Source organism: Trichosurus vulpecula, chromosome 8, assembly GCF_011100635.1.
Source record: "Trichosurus vulpecula isolate mTriVul1 chromosome 8, mTriVul1.pri, whole genome shotgun sequence".
In the NCBI taxonomy this organism is placed as follows: domain Eukaryota; kingdom Metazoa; phylum Chordata; class Mammalia; order Diprotodontia; family Phalangeridae; genus Trichosurus; species Trichosurus vulpecula.
Window position 1 is genome coordinate 221,520,275 of NC_050580.1, and position 22,115 is coordinate 221,542,389.

Sequence of the window (22,115 nt, forward strand, 5' to 3'; positions counted from 1 at the left end):
CTATAAATAGCTTTAATTTCTTCATCCAAAAACTGCCTTTCCTTTGACCGTTTATGAACTGGGGAATGACTTGTATTCTTATAAATATGACTCAGTTCTTGTATTGGGGATCCTTGAAGAGTTTGGCTTTTCTTTCCTTTGATTAATTTGGTGTCTTTGATTGAGTCTTACTAGGTACTAAGCCCTGGGCCCAAACCCCTATCTATGAGGTGTTAAGCCTATGTGGGTGTGAATTGGTAACTAAGGTGGGGCTTGAGGTGGGGCCAATGAAGGGAGGTGCTAACTCCAGAGCCAACAGTAAGAGCTTAAGTTCTGGTCGCTCAGATGACATTTCATGACCGATAAAGAGTGCATAAAAAGAGAAGACAGAGCTATTTGCTTAGGGCTCTCACTCTTGGTGGGGTGCTGATGTGGAGACTCCAGGTAGCTGTAGAGACCTCCAGTTGGTAAACCCAGATGTTGGGACTTTGTTAAACCCTGGTAACTATGCATTGAGATTTGAATCAGACAAGGTCTGTCTGTTGATGTTTGTAATTTGTTTGTATCTGCTCTGAAGTTCAGGGTGCTGGATTTTTCCCCTGAGCTAAGTGAATGATATTTGTATGTTGGATTAAAGTAAGATTGTTAACCCCTTAACGTTTCTTTTCCTTAGTAAAGCAGATCAAAAGCAGCATTCTGTGTTGTTGGTTTTACACCCCCACAGCAGCTGCTAGCAAGATTGTTACTACAATTCTCTACATATTTTAGAAATGAGGCCTTTATTAGAGACAATGGCTATAAAATTTGTTTCCCAGCTTTCTGCTTCCCTTCTAGTCTTGATTGCATTGACTTTGTGCAAAAACTTTTTAATTTAATGTAATCAAAATCAGCCATTTTGAATTTCGTAATGTTCTCTATCTCTTGTTTGGGCATAAATTCTTCCCTTCTCCCCAGATCTAACAGGTAAACTATTCCTTGCTCTCCTAGTGTGCTTATAGTTTCATCCTTTATGTCTAAATTGTGTCCCTATTTTGACCTTATCTTGGTATATACTATATGATATTGGTATATGTCCACTTTCTACCATATTGTTTTCCAGTTTTCCCGGCAGTTTTTGTCAAACGAACAGATTTATAAATACAACTATTCCCATGTGAAAGTCTGTGAAAATTTTTTGATTCTAAAAAGGGGCATTCATACTTTAAAAGGAGAACACCAGCAATCTAATGAGTGTCTGTGTGACTCTGAACAAGGTATTTATTTCAAAACAGAGACAATAATATGCAACATGGGGACAACCCTCAAAGGGTCTGTTGAGAGGAAAGTGCTTTGGAAATCTAATGAGCCTGTTTCCTGATTCCAGATCTATGTCCTATCCAACAAGAGTGGAGCTCTTTTTAAGGAACCAGCAGATTTAGCTACTTTGGGCTTTTGTCCTTGATTTAGTCCTGATCTCTAGGAAGGGTTCTGTTTTTGCTAACTCCCCCAAGTCCACCTATAATCTAAAATTCTGATCTACTTTTAAATTATCTGTTAAAATAAATCCCTCTCCTAAAATGTTACCTCTTTCTTTTGATGTTTATCAAATTACCAGCCCTGTCCCAACACTAGAAAGGTGATAAGTAATTATTGTCTTTAAGCAAACTTCCTTTAAACTATTAACCATTTGGTGTCTCTTGAAGGAAGCCAGGCTCTTAGCTTTGGGAAAGAAGAGGGCCAAATGTGCAACTCTGGAAAAGATGGGGCAGGAAGCTTTCTAGAAAATGTTCATAATTCTGTGTCTCCTTCACATCCTCCTACCCCTCCCCATACCAATTCATTCAATGGACTTTTTTGTGTGGAACTTTGAAGGGTTCATCCCATTTGACCTGCCTCCTGCCCCAAGCAGGAGGGGGTTTCTGTGTGCCAGCCAGGCCTGCTTCTCTTCTCTCCATACTCTTGGTGATCTCATCAACTTTTAAGGGTTCAATCATACAGCTCCCCATTTGTTTACTGTTCTCTGCTCAGATATCTTCTCTGGATCTCAAATTCAACATTTCCAAAATGGAACTCATTATCTTCCTCCCAAACCCTCTCTTCTTCTAACTTTCCTTATTTCTATTAAAGCAGGGGTGGGGAACCTGCCGTCTTGATGTCACATGTAGCCTTTTGACTGAGTACCAGTTTTACAGAACAAATCCTTTTATTAAGGGGATTTGTTCTGTGAAGTTGAGATTCAGTCAAAGGACCGTACTTGAGGACTTAGAGGGCCGGATGTGGCTTTGAGGCCACAAGTTCTCTACCCCCGTATTAAGGGAATTATCATCTTTTCAGTTATCCAGTTAATATCCATGACTTCCAAACAATTGCCACGTCTTCATGATTCTACATGTGCAAGACCTCTTTGCATTCATATAGCCACATTACCATCCTAATTGTGTTGCTGTTTGGTCGTTTCAGTCATGCCCAACTCTTCAGGGTGGTAACCTCCCATTGGAGAGGATACTAGTAGCTCAGAAAATAAGTAATGGCTTCTAGTAAAAGGGAGTGATTAAGCCAAGTTTTGAAGGAAACATGTGATTCTTAGAAGTGGAGATAAGGAGAAAGCAATATAGGCTTAGGGGATGCCAGCCCAAGATTGAAGAGACGAAAGATTAGAAACAGGGAGACCAATTAGGAGGTGATTATGAGTCCAAGAGAGAAGTAATTATGAAGGCCTAAACTGGGATGGGGAGCCAATGTGTGACCCTGGGCAAGTCACTTAGCCCTGTTTGCCTCAGTTTTCTCATCTATAAAATGAGCTAGAGAAGGAAATGGCAAACCACTACAGTATCTTTGCCAAGAAAATCCCAAACGGGGTCACAAAGAGTCAGACATGACTGAAATGATTGAGCAACAACAAATTGGAAATAATCAACTTCCTCAAGAATTAAGAGAGATCTGGAAAGGCTTCCCATAGAAGGTGAGATTTTAGCTGGGACTTGAAGAAAGTCAGGGACAATGAGGGAGGAGAGTATTCTATGAATGGAGAACAGCCAGTAAAAATGTCTGGAGTTGGGAGATGGAGTGTTTGTCTCAGGAAAGCAAGAAGGCCAATGTCACTGGATGGAAGAATATGAGTTCTTTGTGTCCCCAGCACCTGGCATAGTGCCTGGCACATACATAATAAATGCTTATTGATTGATCAGTTCAATCAGTCCTCCACACAAATACTAAATTAACGTTCCTAGAACACACATCTGACCAAGTATTCCTCAACTCTAAAAGCCTGAGGTCTTACTACCGTAGCAAAGATAAAATGTAGACTCCTCAGCTTGGCATTTAAAACCTTCCACATTCTGGCTGCCACTTGCCTTTACAGACTTATTCTCTCTAAATGTTCTTGACAGATTTCATAGTTCAGTCAAACTGGCCTCCTATTTCTTTCCCAGCACCCCTTTGCACAGGCTGTTCCCCAAATCTGGAATGCTCTCACCTGTCACCTCTGCCTCTTAGAATTCCCAGCTTCCTTCACAACTTAGCCCAGCTCCCCAGTTGGCCTAATTCTCTCCCTCCTCAAATGGTCTTATATTTGCTTGTCCATGTACAAGTTATCCCTTCCACATTGCAGGGTTAGGGGAGCCACCTCTACCCTTCTCCATCCCTGCTGTGATCTGGAAAATCCATGTAAAAGTTTTTTGGCCCTCCCTTCATACCAGAGAAGAATTCTGAATTATTATGGTACTAAAAGATAAAATATGTTGGTGTCATACAATATTATGCATATATTTTATGAATTTCTGAATTTCTAAATTTTTTCTATGTCATCTGATGGCTCTAGCTTCTGCAAAGCTTTCCCCAAATTCCCATTTATTTTCTTCCACTGACCCTCAATATATGGAAACTGAGGTGGGGAAAGTTGAGATGTGGAAGGGGTAACTATATTTTTAAGCACCCTCCCCTCCCCAGTAGACTGTATATTCCTTGAGAGCAGGGACTATTTCATTTTTGTAGTTTACCATAGTAACTCCGATGGGTTAGGACTTGACCAATGTATGCTGAAATGAACTCTATGTCAAGTGAAACAGTACATACTTTATGTTTGTTGACCTAACTCTGATCCAGACAATTATCCAAAACAATTCAAAGAACTCATCACGAAAAATGCTATCTACCTCCAGAGAAAGAATTGATCAACTCAATGCAGATTGAAGCATGCTTTTTAAACTTTATTTTTTTCTCTGTGTGTGTGTGTGTGTGTTTTCTTTTGCAATGTGGCTAGTAAGGAAATATGTTTTGCATGACTTCACATGTATAATCAATATCATATTCCTTGCCTTCTCAATGGGTGCGGGAAGGGTGGAGGGAGAGAATTTAGAACTCAAAATTTAAGAAAATGAATGTTAAACATTTTTATATGTAATTAGGAAATATTTAATGAAATAAATATTTTTTTTTTAAAAGTCAAAATATTTTTGTCACCATGAGGACTGTGTCAGTGGCCCTGAAGTGAATTAGATGTAGGTGAAAGGTCCCATCAGACTTTTTGAGGTTGCGGGAAAATTAGGTCAGGCACTAGCTTACCAGTTGGCAGACAATATTAGGGAGGATGCCTTTGTGGAGATGCCTGTGCCCTCCCCAGTGTGGTTACAAGGATTCTGCCCAGCAGAAAAGACATCAGATTTGATACCAAGGCCCCCTATACAAATCCTTGACTAGAGCCAAGTTGCTTATTCCCACAATAAATTTTGTTCCTCACTTTTGCTTATACTTTCCCACCTCAAACCCCAATCCTCTCCACCTGTGCAGTCCACCTGAGCACCCATCCTTCAAGGCCCAGCTCAAATCTGTCCTTTTCCAGAAAGCCCACTCAACCAAAAGGAATTCTCATTACATGTTGGGGAGGGGGTGGTCATGGAGCAGGGTGAAGGTCAGCATTATTCTCTCTACTGAGCAGAATATGAGAAAACGCTTGTTACAGCACACTGGACCCATAGTTATGACTCATCGGTATATGATCTTGAACAAATCATGTAGCTTTTCAGAGCCTGTTCTGCTATCTGTAAAACGATAATAATAATCCTGTTGCTACCTATCCTGGGGATTCTTGTGAAAAAGGTACTTTGGCAAACTTGCATTGCTATATAATGGGAATTGTTAACAAGCAAATCAAGGGTTAGCATTAGTTCACACAGCGATGGGCAAGAAACTGGGAAGAGAACGTGTCTCATACTGTTTTTGTATTAATTGCTCAGTACATAATGGACACTGAATAAACACGTGTTGATCTGAATTTTTCTGGGACTGGCGAGCCCCACTCCCACACTGCTGCCAATATAAGGCCAAGTGACCTAAATGACTATTCTTTTGTCTTGTCCCGGAGATTGGCAATGTGGTCTAAGGGTATGAGCAGAACACCAAGAGAGGAGTTTCCTGCGTAGGACCCACTTTGAATGTCTTATTCCTTCCTCCATTCACTTAGCAAATATTTTGTTGAGCTTCTAAACTGCTTTCAAAGCAATGTGCTAGGGGATAAGAGGTCTACAAAGGTGAATATGACTTGGTTTTCTCCCTCAAAGAGCTTGTGGGGACTTGTACAAAGGTCTGACCATTTAAATCACCCTTCCCCCCCCCCAAAAAAAACCTGTACTTGAAATGGGTCTTTACTTCCTATAGGATATAATAGTTAGATAGATAGATAGATCGATATGGTAGTTTGGTATTTAAAGCTCTGTAGAAGTGGACTTCAATCTACTTTTCCAGTCTATTTTGTATGACTTGCCTTCACATACTCTACATTCCAGTGAAAATCCAGCTGCTTGTCTCCAGTTTCATGCTTTTCATGAAGGTTATCCCTCATACCTAGAATGACCCTACTCATCTCTGCCTTGAAATCCTGTAGAGCTTTCTCCATGAAAACTTCCCGATGGCCCCAGTGAAAAACAATTTCCTCTTCCTCAAGTTTCCCAAGAGTGCTTTTTCTGGATCTCTCCTTCATTCCTGTCACACACCCCGCCCCCAGCTTTGTGGTGACTTACGTATCTGCAGAATGTAAACTCCTTGAGGACAGGAATTGTGTCAGGACATCGTCTTCGTAGTCTGAACGTCTAGCACAGTGTACCTCCTTACTCATAGACTAGACTTTAAAAGTCCTGTGCATAATATCAAATGAACATTTGTGGAATGGTTGTCTGCATAATGCTATGGGAAGAAGGCTAGCCTGACAGAAATAGAAGAGGGGCCAAGGAATACTGCCAGAAGTTGGAAAACATACCACAGAGAGAGGCAGAAAAATCTTTCACACTTATTTTCCTTAAATATCTATCTGAAGAGGTCTCCTTTCTGCCTGCCTGTGGGGAGTGGCCATTAGTTAACAGGAATGTAGGTGAGCCCTGTGGGGGTGGGGGAGAGGAAAGGGTTGTCATAGTAACTGAAGCCATAAAGCCTGGAAGGGCTCTGCTAATCCAGGACTTTAGAGGCTGTTGCTGTGTGGGGAATGCAGGGCACTGGGTAATTAGCAAAGCTCTGGAGGCTTAACTTGGGGACCTGCCTGCAAAGAGAAATAGAATAAGAATACTGACTATCTACTCTGATCAACACTCATTAAGCTCCAGTCATATCGTCAGACCCCCACTGTCCCTATATCCCCCAACTGAGAGGACATAGAAGGTAGCATAGGCCTTTTTTTTTTTCTGTTTTATAGACTTGGTTTAGTAGCATGGCCTCTTAATGAGTCGTCAGCAGAAATAATGCCAAGATTTAGAAGTTTGGGGATGCCAAATACATGCTTAGGGTCCCATTTTAATATGTAACCTCTTCTGAGCTACTCTCCCAACTTCCCATTCACAGGTTGGATCTGTAGGGGGATCTACCTGGTTTCTCAGGTACCATATTGGGAGTTAACTCCTACTTTTGCAGTCGACAAGCGCCAATTTCTTAGAAAAGGCATTTACTAAAACAGCATCAAATAACAGGAACAAAACATTTCCCCTAAAAATCCGGACACAATCTCCCTTAACACCGACAAAGCATCTGTGGGACCAGTGAGGACAACTCACAGTGTACTGATAGTGAGTTACACATGTAGGAAACACATGTGGCCAAGCAACTCACAGCCAGGTCCTGAAGGGCCTCAGCATCTTCTCTCTCTTTATGGAAATCTCAATAAACTCACCCTAGGCTCAGTATCTTTGCTAAGGAGATTATTCATTTGAGCTTCCCTTACTCTCAATCGCCAGAGCTGAACTCTAAAATTCACAGTCTGCTCTCTTCTCAGTGGCCAAAGGGCCCAACTCTGGAAGTTGCCTTCTTGAAGGACTCTCTTTCCATATCTGTGCCAATCACATGTGTGCTTCTGTTCAATGTTGAATGTAGTATCTCATACCACTGGAGTAGTTTTCCTTCAAAGTAACATGGCTGATGGAGTGGAAGAAGTAAAGAGAATCCCCCTCCCTCAGCAATTCCCTATCAGGGGCAAAGATCTTCTACCCCTTTTGACCTAGGCTGGCTATTTTAGTCTTTTAAAGGTCCCTGGGTAATAGACAAATTTTTAGCCCAGCCAATCCTAAAATGATCCTCTAATTCCATCAGAGATGGATTTTCACACTTTGTAAAGGGATCACCAGCATTAACATATTGACAACTCAGCATCTTTATATACTGGCTTTACAGAAATTATAGCTATTTAAAGACTTTCCTTTCTTCTTTACTATATTATATTATAATACATAATATAATATGTATATTACATATTATTATATTAGTATTATAAGATATTATTATATTATATTCTCTTTTCTTCCATCAGCATTATTTCTGGGAATAACCAGAGATTCTTCCTTGTCTTGCCACTAATGTATTCAATAGTACCTGTACTAGGCCATTATTTTGCTTCTGGAGCTCTGAAGTCTGGATAGTTACCAATTATGATAAATGTCAGAGCTGTGTTAGATTACCATAGTCTCCCAACTGCCCCAAACCTTTCCCTTCTCCAATCCATCCTTTAGAAAGCCCAAAGCACAAATCTGACCAGGTCACTCCCTTTTTCAGCAAACTTTGAGTGACTCTAGGACAAAAAAAATATATATATATATATATATGCATATATGTATATATATGCATATATGTATATATATGTGTGTGTATATATATGTATATACACAAATATATATGCTTTTCAGCTTGGCATTTGAAGCCCTTCACAATCTGGTTTAAGCTTACATTTCTAGATTTATTTCACCATCCTACCCTTCACTTGGTCTACATTCTATCCAAATTCACCTACTTTGTTGCCTGACTAAGCATTCCGCCCTCTCTCTGTATTGCCTCCTCTCTTCTGACTTTTGGAATACTTAACTTTCTTCAAGGCCCAATATAAATGCCACCTTCTAAAGAAAGTCAGACCTGACTGCATTGTGCTAGTGTTCTCTCCCTCCTCAAATTATCTTGTATGTATCTTGTATCTGTCTACAAAATATCTTTGACCTAAAAGGCTGTGTTCCATTTTTGTTGTGGTAATCCCAGTGATTAACACAGTGCCTTGACTATAATAAACCTAAATTTTTGTTGATTGAATTGAATAGAATTGGATTGTGGGGGAGAAAGAACTAAAATCATATGGTTCTAACCAAGAGCTTAGAAACAAAGAGAAAAGAATTAGGTAGCTAGAGTGTCTGGTGTTCATTTTTTCCTGGAAATGTATGAACTGTGTTTGTATGTTTATAGACTGAGAAACAGGAATCAACAGAGCAGGAACAAGTAATAATAATAATAATAATAATCCACAGAGCAGCTAGTTGGGACAGTGGATAGAGCATGGGCCCTGGAGTCAGGAGGACCTGAGTTCAAATGTGGCCTCAGATACCTACTACCTCTGTGACCCTGGGCAAGTCACTTAACCCCAATTGCCTCCAAAAAATAAAAAAGGGGCAGGGGGAAGCAAGGATAAGTTATGTAAATTGACCACTGATTCCTTCCCTTTAGAAAAACACCCACATTTACTTACTAATAACTAACATTTACTTAAATCTAAAGTTTTTAAAGTGCTTCCCTGCAACATCCCAATGAGGTAAATAGTGCATAATTATTTTATAGATGAGGTCACTGAATTTCAGAAAGGATATTATTTTCTCTTAGTCACACAGATATTCAATGGTGAAGGGAAGATTTGAATCCAGTCTGCCTAATCAGGGCAAGAATCCCAGAACAAAGGGGAAACAGCAATTCCATCATTATGAACCAACAGTTTTCTATCTGATTGGTAATGACTGAATCTAGTTCCAGCCTATAGAATTTCAAATGGGACATGTCCTCAGATGTGTTGCTCAGATCCAAGCCTAGGTCACGAACTTGTAGAGCTCAGATCAGGAGGACAGAAATCAGACTTTGACCCAGATCAGATTACTTTGGGAGCGCTGAAAACTTGCAGATCCCCAGTATGAATTGCTCCTGAGCTCCTAGAATAAGAGAACACTCAATACCATGAGAAAGTAGCAGCAGGATTAGCCTAGACATTCCCTTGCAGAGCCTGGACCTAAGGTAAAGTCTAAAGCCAAAAAGTAAGCTGGAAGAATGAACAAACAAACAAATAATAAAATGATTCCAATATAAAAAGCTATTATGGGGACAGGGTCATTCAAGACAAACAGAGTAGAATCACTCTAAAGCATCTACAAGCAAAGCCTCAAGGGAAAACATAGCTTGGACATAAATTCAACTAGAACTCTTCAGAAAGATGAAACAAGAGTTAAAATATTTTTGAAAAATAAATGAGAATACTAGCTGCAAAAATGGAAAAGAAATGAGAGCTACGAAAAAAAGAATTAGAAAGAGAATTTGCTGTTGTTGTTCATCCTTTGTTTTCCAAGGGGACCAATGACTTTCTGGGTGATGTCTTGAATGCATGAATTGGATTTAAGTGAGGCAGAGTTGAACTGAATCATCAGCCTCACTCTGTCTTCCAGAATCATCAAAGTCCAATGGCAAGACAAAAATCAGGATGACTGGAGATGGCCTGGGATGCAGCAGATGACCTTGTCATCTTCTATATCGGACCAAGCTCTGAGTGTTCCATGATGCCTGCAGGCTTCAGCTGCCTTCATGGCCATTGGAACACATTGTTCTCATCCACCCATTCTGCCAAGGGAAGTCTTCACGTGCTTGGGGTAGACATTCCCCTAACTCCCTGATGGATTTGAGGTTTGCCATGTACCCTCAACCTGGTTTAGCTTGTCTGCTGAGATGGTTTGCTGGGGTGTAGATGTTATACATACTATAGCTTCTTGGAGCCACTGGTGAGACTTGGTGTTGCAACAATCTGCTAGCAGCTGCTGTAGGGGTGTAAGAACCACCAACTACCAGCACACAGAAAGCTGCCAACACAGATTCTTTTGATCTGCTTTACTAAGGAAAGCAATGTTAAAGGGTTAACAATAGTACTTTAATCCAACATACACTCAGCTCAGGGGGAAAAGCCAGCACCCTGATCTTCAGAACAAATAGAAACGAATTACCAACATCAACAGACAGACCTTGTCTGATTCAAATCTTAATGTATAGTTACCAGAGTTTAACAAAGTCCGAACATCTGAGTTTACAAGCTGGAGGGCTCTTAACTACAGCTGCCCAGAGTCTCCACATCAGCACTCCACTCTATCTTCTCTTTTTATGCACTCTTTCGCTGCAATCAAATGTCTTCTGAGGGAGCAGAACTTAAGCTCTTACTATTGGCTCTGGTTTTAGCAACTCCCCTTAGGACCCTGAGGGCTTCACACCGCATGGGTTTAACACCTAGTAGATAAAGGTCTGAGCCTGGGGCTTTGCACCTAGTGAGGCTCAATCAAAGACACTTAATTAATTCATCATTCTAAAACAGTAAAAAAGTCCCAACTTAATTGATATTACACTTGGGTGAAAGATGGACACCAAAGGTGGATGAGCAGCTCTGGAAAGGACTCAGCAAGCCCTCACATCAGAGGTGCTAGTCCTCCCTGAACACCCCATATACCTCAGAAAGGGAAGTAACAGCTTGGCATAAGAGGCACAAAATCTTGCCCAAGACACAAACTCTGAAAATCACAATGGACCAAATAGAAAATGATGACTCCATGAGCCAACAAGAAAGATTAAAACAAAATTGAAAGACTGGAAAAAATAGAAAATATGATATCTCATAGCAAAAACAACTAATCTGAAAAACAGCAAGGAGAGATAATTTGAAAATCACTGAAAATGATTGTGAAAATGGCTTCCCAGTAAAACAGAAAGAAATAGAGGGAAAACTTCCCAGGTTCCATCATGGATTCTCTTTCTGAAAAGTTTTTTTGAAAAATTTTTTTTGGAAAAAACAAAACAAAACAGAAAATATGGTGGTTTCTCCCCCAAGTATCTCATTTGCCCTGGCCATAGTTCTCTTGGGAGCAAAGAATGATATTGCAGCCCAAATGGAATAATTGCTTTCTTTAAACAGAGGTGGAGATATTAACCTGGGTTTCCAGTCACTTCTCAGCAAAATGAACGAACCAGACAATTCATTCCTGCTTAAAACTATCGGTAGGGTCTTTGAAGATACTCTAAGTTTCCTCCTATCCTTTAAAGGATCCTATGAAAAATTTTACACTTTAATACTGGAAGATGTTTGCTTTTCTCAAGAAGCAGGCCATTAGGAAATACATAAATGCTTGGGTAGCAGAAAAGACTAAAGGTAAACATTTAGAGGCTCTGTCTGAGGATTCAGTTGATCCATTTAACCTATTGATCTTTGTGAATACCATCAACTTTAAATTAAAATGGAAGAATGATCCTGATCCTACAAAGAAATTCTTTAGAAGTCATACAGTCAGTAATGAGGAATACAAAATGGCACAGATTTTGGTGAAGAAAGATCTATTTCTAGGATTCTATAAGCTAGGTGCTAATGTTTGTATAAATATATATAATGTTTGTGCTTCCTGATGATGATGGCGAAAAGATGGGAAAAGTGCTTACCTTATAACCTGGACAGAGCCAGAAGCAGTGTCTTTGAAAGAAATTCTTTTTGGGGGTGGAGGGGAAGGCAATCAGGGTTAACTGACTTGCCCAGGATCACAGAGCTAGTAAGTGTCAAGTATCTGAGGTCACATTTGAACTCAGGTCTTCCTGACTCCCGGGCTTGTGCACTATTCACTGTGCCACCTAGCTGCCCTGATGGAAATTCCTAGCAAGAAATTGTTCCTCTCCAAAATCAAGATAGAAGCGTCTTATGACATGGTTCATATTTTCTGCAGTTTGGGAATGTCTGATGCCTTTCATGGGTATAAGACTGACTTTTCTGGACTGTCAATGCTAAAAGCTTTGTCCTTATTGTTTTTCACTCATCTTCCTGGAATTCAATGAAAAAGATATCAAAATATATGCTGCCACTGTAGCAGCAGAGATACCAGCAACTGCAAAGAGAGAAAGAGAACTTAAGACTCCTCGGCTATTTCTTTTCTTTATCTGGAACCCTAAAATTAAGAGCCTCCTATTCTGTGACAGTTTCCACTCCATAAAGAGATGCAATCACTCTCCCCAAAGCATTGCTGTTTCTGCTACTTCCCTGCCACCCACTTATTAAGCCTCATAAGGATGTTGTGTGTATATACCATTTGTGGTGAACTTATCATTAGCAAAGCATTTCATTAGGAAACATTGCACGTGGACCACATAACCCTGTTCGTTTTTGCCATTAATGAAATACATCCACTTACTGGCAGACTGGTCAAGGCCAGGAGTGTGAAAACAGGGTGGAAGGGAAAAAAGTCTATGTTATGGTCACTTGGGTAGGAGAGTCCAAGGTCTCTCCTCTTTGTTATGCTGTCTTCCTAACAGACAAATATCACTATTAGGAGCACCTGTACCTTTGCTATCTGAAGATTAAATGGCATTTTAAAAAAAAGCATCGTTGGACCACTTGAAAGCTGAAAGCGAAAGAGAGAGACAGAGACAGAGACAGAAACAGAGACAGAGAGAGAAGATATCATATTTCAAGAAATCACAAAAGAAAACTGCTCACATCTCTTAGAATTAGTGTGCAAAGTGGAAAGAGACTCCACTGGTCACCTCCTGAATAAAAATCTCAAATGGAAACTCCCAGGAACATTACAGTAAAAATCCAGAGCCACTGAGTCAAAGGAAAAAAAATACTGCAAGCATCCAAAAAGAAAAAAAAAATTCAAGTATCAAGGAGATATAGTTAGAATCACACATTATTTAGAAGCCACCACTTTAAAGGAGCAGAGAGCTTAGAATATAATATTCCAAAAGGCAAATGATATAGGCTTACAACCAAGAATGATTTACCTGGCAAAACAGAGTATAATCCTACATAAGAAAAAGTATATATTTAATGAAATAGAAAACTTTCAAGCATATCCAATGAAAAGACTAGAGCTGGATAGAACTTCTGAAGTTCAAACACAGGTGTCAAAAGAAATATAAAAAAATAAACATAAGTGAACAACCATCAGGAATTAAACAAGAACAAACTGTTTATAATCTAATGCAGGATATGAAACATATGACCCCCTCAGAGCCCTATCATTATCAGGGGTCATAGATGGAGTCTAAGTAGACAGAAGGCCTGGGAGTGATTCTGTTCTGTCTTGATAATGTTAAATAAGAATGGAAAGGGAGGGGAAGAGGAATACACTGGAGGGAGGAGAGGAAGGTTGGGGAAAATTATCTAATAATGGGGTCTGCATGTAGAGGTTTATACAAATGAAGAAGAAAGGATAGGTGGAGCAGCTAATACCTGAACCTCATTCTCATCTGAACTGGTTGAAGGAGGGAAGAACACTGTGTGTGCACATGAAGGCAAACTAGCACAGAGTTGTATACAGAAATACATTTGACTAAAAAGGGAAACTAGAGGGGAAAGAGAGAAGGGAGAAAGAGGATTAAGCAGAAGGGCAGATTACAGAAGCAAAACAAACTCCAAGGATGTACTAAAATATTTATAGTAGTTCTTTTTGTGGTGGCAAAGTATTATGAACTGAAGGGATGCCCATCAATTAGGAAATGGCTAGACAAGTTATGGTATGTAATTGTGATGGAATATTATTGTGTTGTAAGAAATGATGAAGGAGGTGGTTTCTGAGAAGCTTGGGAAGACGTATGAAAGGATGCAAAGCAGGCAGAGAACCAGGAGAACAACTCATACAACAACAATATTGTAAAGACAAGCAACTTTGAAAGATTTAGGAACTCTGCTCAGTGTAATGACCAACCACAATACCAGAGGACTTATGATGAAACATACTACCCACCTTTTGATAGAGAAGTAAAAGACTGGATGCAGAATGACACATAGTTTTTTTGAACATGGTCAGTAGAGGAATTAATTTTATTTGACTAAACATATTTCATATAGGGATTGTTTTTCTTTCTAATTGAGGAGAAAGGGAGGTGGAAGAGAGGGGAAGTAGATTTTTGGTGATTAGAAAAAATTTAATTTAAAAAAATGTCTTTGCTCACAACTAATTGTATCAATTGGCTGATTGCTAAGGGAAAACATACTACTGGGGGCCTGTGAGTTACAGTATTAAAAGTATAGACCCACAAAGTTACTCACCACCACCACCCCCCCCCCACCCCCCCCCCCCCCCCCCCCCCCCCCCGTCCCGCCGCCCAAACATAAGATAGGTGAACTGTCTGGGGGATCCAACTTGCCATTGTGAGTGAAAGTTGTACAATTAGCTCAGAGAGTGTTGCTACCTATGAAATCATGAATCTATTTCTTAAGCTTATTGTTTTATATAGATGATAAATTTAATGCTCTGCTTGTCTCTGTCCTCTTATGAATGTCTTCCACTCTTTCATTCAAAGATTCAAATTTGTTAAAACAAAGTCAAAAGACTAAGAAATAGAAGATGTAACATACAGCAAAAACATTCAAAAATGTATCATTGATGCACTTAACATTTTTCTTTCTTTTCTTATTTTTTGGTTTTGTAATTTCACTATCATGACTTTCCCTTTCCCACTCTTTCTCTCAACTGACCCAGCCAGTGATTTTTATCTCTCCTTTCTCCCTATTTCTCATCAACATTCTACATAACTGCTAATAAGCAAAAAAAAAAAAAAAAGTGGGCTTTGAAGTCGTATATTTCTTTTATTCCCCTGCCCATTCTCTGGCAGAGGTGCTAAGAACAAAATAGTCAAGAGTCAGAAAGCTACAGCTAGAAAGGGGAGGAGGAAAGGACAATCGGTGTCTGTCTATAAATCTACAGGATTCCAGAATTTAGTTTTGAGAGGGAGCTAAGAGAAAATCCATTACAAGTCTCTGTTTGACAGATAGAAAATTGAGACCCAGAGGTGAAGTAATTTGTCCGAGGTCATGAAATCAGCTCCTTGGGATCTCAAAGTTGTCACTCATTTTTGAATCCCCTTCTGCTTTACAAATGCAAAATATCACCCTTTTATCTACTGATAACAAATGTGAGCGTAAGTGATCTCCAGAAATACTTCACACTCAACTTCTGTGTTCTTGACAACCACAAAAGATGGCAAATGTTTCTCCTGCAGACCGAGTTAAAGCAAATAGCTTGTTGCCTCAAGTACTCCCTGCCCAAGAGAGGCGTTAGTAAGGTTTGGGGGGGTTGATGTCACTTCCTTCTCATCTTTTCCCTTCCCCCACAGGCTTTCTTCCCTTTTCAGCTATCTATGTTTCTCTTTGGTCAAGCAGGCTGACTGATCACTGTGGCTGAGGAGGGGTAGGGTTGAATAGCCCATCCCCCTTCCCTTCTGCTAACATCATTAATCCAGGTAAACTGAACGTCAAACACAAGGATTTTAGAAAAAGTGGCTCTGGGAGTTTTAACCGGTAATTTGCATTGTAAAAGTGCAACTTGTGATTCTTAGCTTTCCCTAATATGTGTTTGCTGGAGTTTATAAGACATTTTTGAAGTCAGATGTCCCATGGTTCATTGCTCTGGCACTCCATCCTGGATCAGCCCTGTCACTTGAAGAAGACATACACCCTCCATTCCCGTTCTTCTTATTTATGCAGTATATCACTCTCCCCAAACCACTTATTTTTAAAGTCTTATTTCTCTTCAATTAACACAAAAAAATCTATTTTCTGTCCCTCTTAGTTTCCCTCTTAATACCATTGGAAAAGAAAAAAGAAAAACAACCCTTGTAACACATATGGATAATCAAACAAAACAAATTCCCTCCTTAGCCATGACAAAAAAAGTCCCATTCTGTACCCTGAGTCCATCACCTCTTTGTTGGGAGGTGGGTACCATGCTTTTTCATCCACCCTACTTATTATTTTTAAACCGATCTCACTTTCCTGATGTCTATCATGGCAGTTAAAATGAATGGACAATTTGGAAAATCTCTTCATTGGGAAAGATGAATGATATGTGCTTATTGATTTGATGATACTTGAGGGTGAGCAATTGGCACCCAAGGATTGCTTTAATCAAACAAGTGCCTACTGTGTGAAAGCAGTTAGACCAGTCTATTATGTATTTGAACCTTGGCCCACTGATTTCTTATGTATTTCTTAGTGAGTCACCTCATACGTCTGGATTTTCCCACCCATAAAATGGTAAAGAATATTTACCACCTACCTGCCTCATCACTAGGGTGTTGTGAAGATTAATTAATCTGCATTTGTTAAAGCATTTTAAGATCCCTGGATTAAAGATATTACTAAAGTGAAAGGTATTATTATTCTAATAAATTACTTAATAGTAAGGTGAAACTAGTTAGACATAAACTGGTAGCAAGGTGAAGAAAGATCCAGGCTATTATAAGTGTTGCTACCTAAAGTTTTCACATGACTCTTTTTTATTTTCATAAGTTTCTGTTATATCTCATGTAGGTTTTCTGTAATTTTTCTTACAGTTCAACAAGAATGCAGTAAATACCAACTACATGCATGGCATAGTCTTTCATTGTGTATGTAATAGAAGTCCCACTCAACTCTGGAATGCCTTGATACTTGGGTTTATGTGGGTGTTCTGGGTAATCATACAAAACCTGACCACACAGAAACCTTATATAAATATATGAAATAGAATAAGTAACAAGGGGAAAAAATCAGACAGTGAAATACTTCTTAGCCTCCCAAATGAAATGAGTTCAATCCTCTACAAGATCCATTCCTTAATTCCCTCAAATCCCCTAGGCTATTGGGTGAGGGAAACAATCATCTCCTCGATTCATGTGCCATTTGGGAAAAAAACTGACAATCTACCATCTGCCTTTGTTGCTCTCTGCCTCTTACTCTCTGCCTCTGGCAACGGATGATCTGTTGAAGCATTTTAAGACAGACATTTGATCTCTAGGATGCCTCTTTGTAGAGACACCGTGGTAGTTTTCACTCCACAGGGTTCTCCTTTCTCCTCCTCACTCTTCCTATAATTTAGCTTTCTCCCTGTCTCTGGTGACCTCTGTGCAATGGTAACTCTAAAAAAAATCTTCTGATAAGACTCCCTATTGATTAGAGTCCTTGCCTCATGTGACGTAACCATTCTATTCTCAGATGTATAGCTTCCTGAGGAATAGAGTGCTGGAAATTTTTTTTTCAGTGAGTCATTCTCTCTGGGTCTCAGGTATCATGAGAAATAAAGTTCTGAGGACTCCTCCCCTCAGCCATGTCCACTGAATGTGTATATTTTGCACAAAATCAATAACCATCGAGTACCTACTCAGATGAGTGTGAGACTTTAGCCCTGTGAGAGTACAACATTGTAAAATCAGTTACATTCTTATTAAGGATAAAGTACTCATGCACATTAATCAAATAGAAAAGGATATAAGATAATAAATCATAAAGAACTATATTGAATATAATCCACTCCAAAAATGTGTGCTAAGGGCAATTAGTGTTATAGATGATCAGGAAAGAGAGAGATGTTTGATTGTTGATCAGATTCATGGCGGGGGATGGCAAACTAGGCATTAAGAGATTTACAATGTTTGGATGGATCAAGGGGAGAGGAAAGGGTTTCTCAGCTGAAGGAAAAAACCTGAGCGGGGATATGGATGCAGGAATGAATAAGACTACAACTGATGGATTGAAAACTCCCGGGGAGTAGGAACTGTCACTTCAAATTATTTTAATTCATCAATTCTGTCCCCTCCTGACCCCCAACATCTAGTTCAGTGTTCTGCCCATTGCAGGATCTCCATGTGACCCTGCTGGCTTTGAAATAAAAAAAAAAATGATTTTGGATTCAAATCCAGACTTTGCCTTTCACTATTGGTGTAACCTTGGAGAAGTCTCTCAAACTTTTGGGGTCTAAGTTTACTTATCTGTAAAATTAAGGGGTTGGACTAGGTGACCTCTAAGCTTGCTTCCAGCTCTAAATCTACCATCTGAAGACCTATAACTGTTTAAGCTTTTAACCCTTAAAATGTGGTTGCTGTCTATCTACAGCTACCTTTCTGTGACTTACTCATTTTCCCCTACAACAGAGGTACAACTAAAGTTTCCTTCCATCTCTCTCCTCAGCAATCTCATTAAACTGGGAGGGGAAGCACTGACCTTCCTGTCAATTAATCCCCAATCTTACTTGGATTTTTGAATTTGCTCTCTGAAAAGCATATTTATCTTATTGTCTTCTACCCACTCCCCTTGGATTTAAGTCTTGTAAAAACTCACAGGAAACAAAGTTAGGAATTCAAGACCTGCTATATTAACTCACAATCAGTGTCTCACTCCCATGGGAGTCAAAGATACTCATTCTCCAACTAATGTGAGACATTATCTAGATTTTCTGGTCCTGAGTTTTCCCATCACAAAAAAAGGAGGGTAATGTTTTGACTTCTGGTTCCCCAGAAAGTCCTAAAAATCCATCAGAAAACATTTATTAAATATTTACTCCACTAGGTTGGATGCTGGATATCCAAGACACAGATATAATATAGACACTACCTTCAAGGTGCTTACATTTTATAACGGGAAGAGATTTTACAAGACATAAATACGGGGCAATTTGGAGGAAGGGTAGGAAAATCGCAAAACACATCACGAAGGAAGTGTTTTATGAGCTGTAATAGCTACTCTTAAGACGTCAGGAGTACGGTCGGTGGCACACCAGGTTGTACTGAGAATACAGAAACTGACCAGACCATTGCAGTTTCTGTCTGCTGCCATGTATTTCTTCGATTTTCCTCCCTGTGTTAATCATTAGCTGAGAGCCCCGAGCATTGCCTTAACCACAGCCAGACACAGAATTTCCCCTGCAGCTACACTCCCAAGCCCGGCGAAGTTTCCCCTGGCCCCAGCTGTGCCGCACTGTAGCCTCCAATAGCTGAATTCCAGCAGCAGAGCAGTCTCCACCCACTGGAAAAATTCCTGATCCGCCCATCTCTCTCCTCCCAGGCTGTTGCTCCTGGCCCAGCTCTGCACTGACTTCCTGCCAGGCCCTGGGAAGCTGTGACCAGGGGGTCTCCCCAGGGATCTTTCTCTTAGAGATTTGGCTGCTCGCCTCCCTCTTGTCCTGTCCCTGCCAAGGGGAGGGGGATGGTTGAAGTGGGCGGGGGGAGTGGGCCGGCCGCAGTCCAGCTCCTTTCGTAAGCGTATTTCAAACTGTCCTCAAGATCATTCGGGCACATGGAACAGCCCCTAGTGCCTGGAGTCTCCAAGCTGCTTTCACACTTTGTAGGCGACTGGACTCTGCTGAATCTGGACACCGCAGGGAGCCCGGTCATCTGGTGAGTGCTTTCTCTTCTCTCGCCTTTTCTTCTTTCTCCTCTCTGCCTTTCTGAAAGGGGAAGTTGGAGCTTCCTAGGTTGGACAACTTAGTAGAAAGGATCTCCCCCCGCCCCACACCACACACACATACACCTCTACCCTCCACCTTCTTAACGCATCAATAACTCAGGCCCTACCACCTGAGCACCCAGGGAAGCGACAAAAGGGATAAAGGCAACGTTCTGTCTCATTACCGGGAGAATTAGTGATCACGCGGCTTGGATTATAAAAACATTTTAACCAGGAGACATTTTCTGGCCTTTTGCCCCTACCCCGGAAATACAGGGAGAGAACACCCTGTGGCATGTAAAGGACTTTGAATTTGAACACCGCGAAGCGCGGGCAGGCCGGAGATTTAGGTCCCTCCTACCCCCGCCCCCTACCAGCCCGCTAGGTTGAACAGCCGGACTGCTGCCTCTACATTCAAGGTTTCTTCCCAGAGTCTCTGGCCATTGAAATTCAGAAGGGATGGTGAACCCTCCCAACCTTGGATTTTTGCTTCCAAGCTATCCTAGGGAGCCTGTGCTCTTCTCCACCCTCTCTGGCTCCTAAGGTTTCTTCTCCGGCCTTTAAGGGGCTGCTTGGGACCATATTGTTGAAGGGATTAGTTTAGCTAGGTGCCAGAGGCTAGAATTTTATTCTAATAGGGTTCCACCTATAGTTCTGGGAAAAGTTTAAATTGGAGCAGTTGGAAGAGGAGGGTTGGTGGGGAATGGGAAGGAACTTCCAGCTGAAGCTTGGGGCCGTTCCAAATGGGACAATGTCTGCAAATGCCCGGAGGGTCTTACAGTCTTGTAATGGAGAGAAAGATGGGGAAGGAGAATAAAGTCCTGTGTCTTCCTCTGTCTCAGACACCAACTTTTGGAATACCTCTGTTTTTATTTGTCCCCCTGTGGATCCTGTGACCCTCCAAGAGATCCTTCTCGTTCTTTGGTCCCACTTTCTTTCCTCCCCTCTCCACAATAATATTTAGAAGAGGTGGGGATGTGTGGATCACAACCAGAATAAAAGACTAATTATTTAGAGCTAGGAACTTAATGGAGGGCTGGCAGACTAGTAGTCAAAAGATGGGAGAATGAGGTGGCAAGTAAATGTCTTGAAAAATGGAGGGGGATGAAATGGTGAGAAGGAAACATCAGAGGCTGAGAAGTTTTATTATCACAGCATCAGTATAGTGTGCTGATTCCCCACACTGGGTACATCTTTAGGTAACCCAGGCCCAGTATAACAGGGATTGTGAGCCCTGGGGGCTGGGAGCTGTGTCTTTGCATGTACTTTGCACATTGCTGTTGCTCAAGAAATAATAGGCAGTAGGAATAATGACAAGCCACAGAAAGGGGAGGGGGCTCTCTTCTGGGCAGGATTTTGGTCCTTTTTTCTCTTGCCTTGGTTCTTTGCTATGCAAGGTGCCAGTCTGAAGTGGAATAGCGAGGGAGTGATTCCACCATAATTGTTCCCAGTGGGATACCCGTCCAGCTGGGATCAAAGAGAACTAGTCAAAAGAAGCCTCTGTCCTCAGATGGGTTGTGGTTCCTGCCTGGCTAGCTTCTCAGCTTCATTAGTATTTGGCACCAGGGTTTCCCATGGCCTTAAATGTTTGGGATGAAGTGTGACATGTGCTGCATCAGCATACTTGTCACTCCTTGTGTAAAAAGTTGGTGGCCTCATGGAGCCTCCTCTCAATCCCACTTTCTGTGGTGATACTACACTCCCTTGTTTCTGGGATGAATTCAACATGAGGGAAATTGAGGATCCCGGGATGAATTTAGCTCTGCTGAAGGGCCATCCTTTCGGGGTGTCAGAAATGCATCTGCTTATCCCCCACTCCTTTCACCACCAGTTTCCCTATGTGACCTCACCCCCTCTGCAGTCCATGAAAGGGTCCCCTCAATTCCCATTTGTTGAGCTTGTCCTGAGCAGTCGCTGACAGACGATACCAGAAGCCAATCCCAGCTGTTTACACCCATTGGCAGGTTACATTTCCCAGGGTCCTAGTTTCAGGGTAAATATTTGACTTACCATATTCAGGGATTTCATCCAAGTCAGTTTGTTTACACAGCAGGAGACCAAAGACCCTGGGTTTAATGATGACAGCCTGAAGTAAGTAGAGGAATGGAAAGAGGAGGGGGCACTCCAGACTTGTGGATTATCTTCCTCCAGCCCACTGTAGTGTCTAAGCTACAGACCATGGGATGCTGTTAGGGCTAGTGCAGGTATGGGAGGGTTAATAGTGGAGCTGTAAGGTTTCTCTGAATATTCCTAGAGCTCAGGATGCAGTTCCGTTTCCCTTAGCTTCCTCAGTTTTCCCCCTATTCCAGACCCCTTGCTGTTACTTTTCTCTGGTTAGCTGCTTCTCCAGATGCCTTTGTTTCATTACTACAGGCCCAGACAATTCTTCCTTTTCCTCTAGGATCCCTCAGTTAGGGGCCTAGGAAACTGGAAACTACTG

At 41.0% G+C, this 22,115-nt stretch overlaps 1 protein-coding gene and 1 pseudogene across 5 annotated transcripts in view; both read left to right on the forward strand.

The window, feature by feature from the left end:
• LOC118829861 overlaps positions 1-11,889 on the forward strand; it is a 47,148-nt pseudogene extending 35,259 nt beyond the window's left edge.
• A 7,588-nt stretch (positions 11,890-19,477) lies between these two features.
• Positions 19,478-22,115, forward strand: part of PLEKHG3 (pleckstrin homology and RhoGEF domain containing G3) — a 52,136-nt gene continuing 49,498 nt past the window's right edge. For 4 of the 5 annotated variants that reach the window (XM_036735503.1, XM_036735505.1, XM_036735504.1 and 1 more), the window contains exon 1: positions 19,540-19,626. The gene's annotated coding sequence lies outside the window, so the exon portion shown is untranslated. Of the gene's footprint in view, positions 19,627-22,115 lie in introns of all 5 variants that reach the window. The other variant, XM_036735507.1, reaches the window with a different exon arrangement.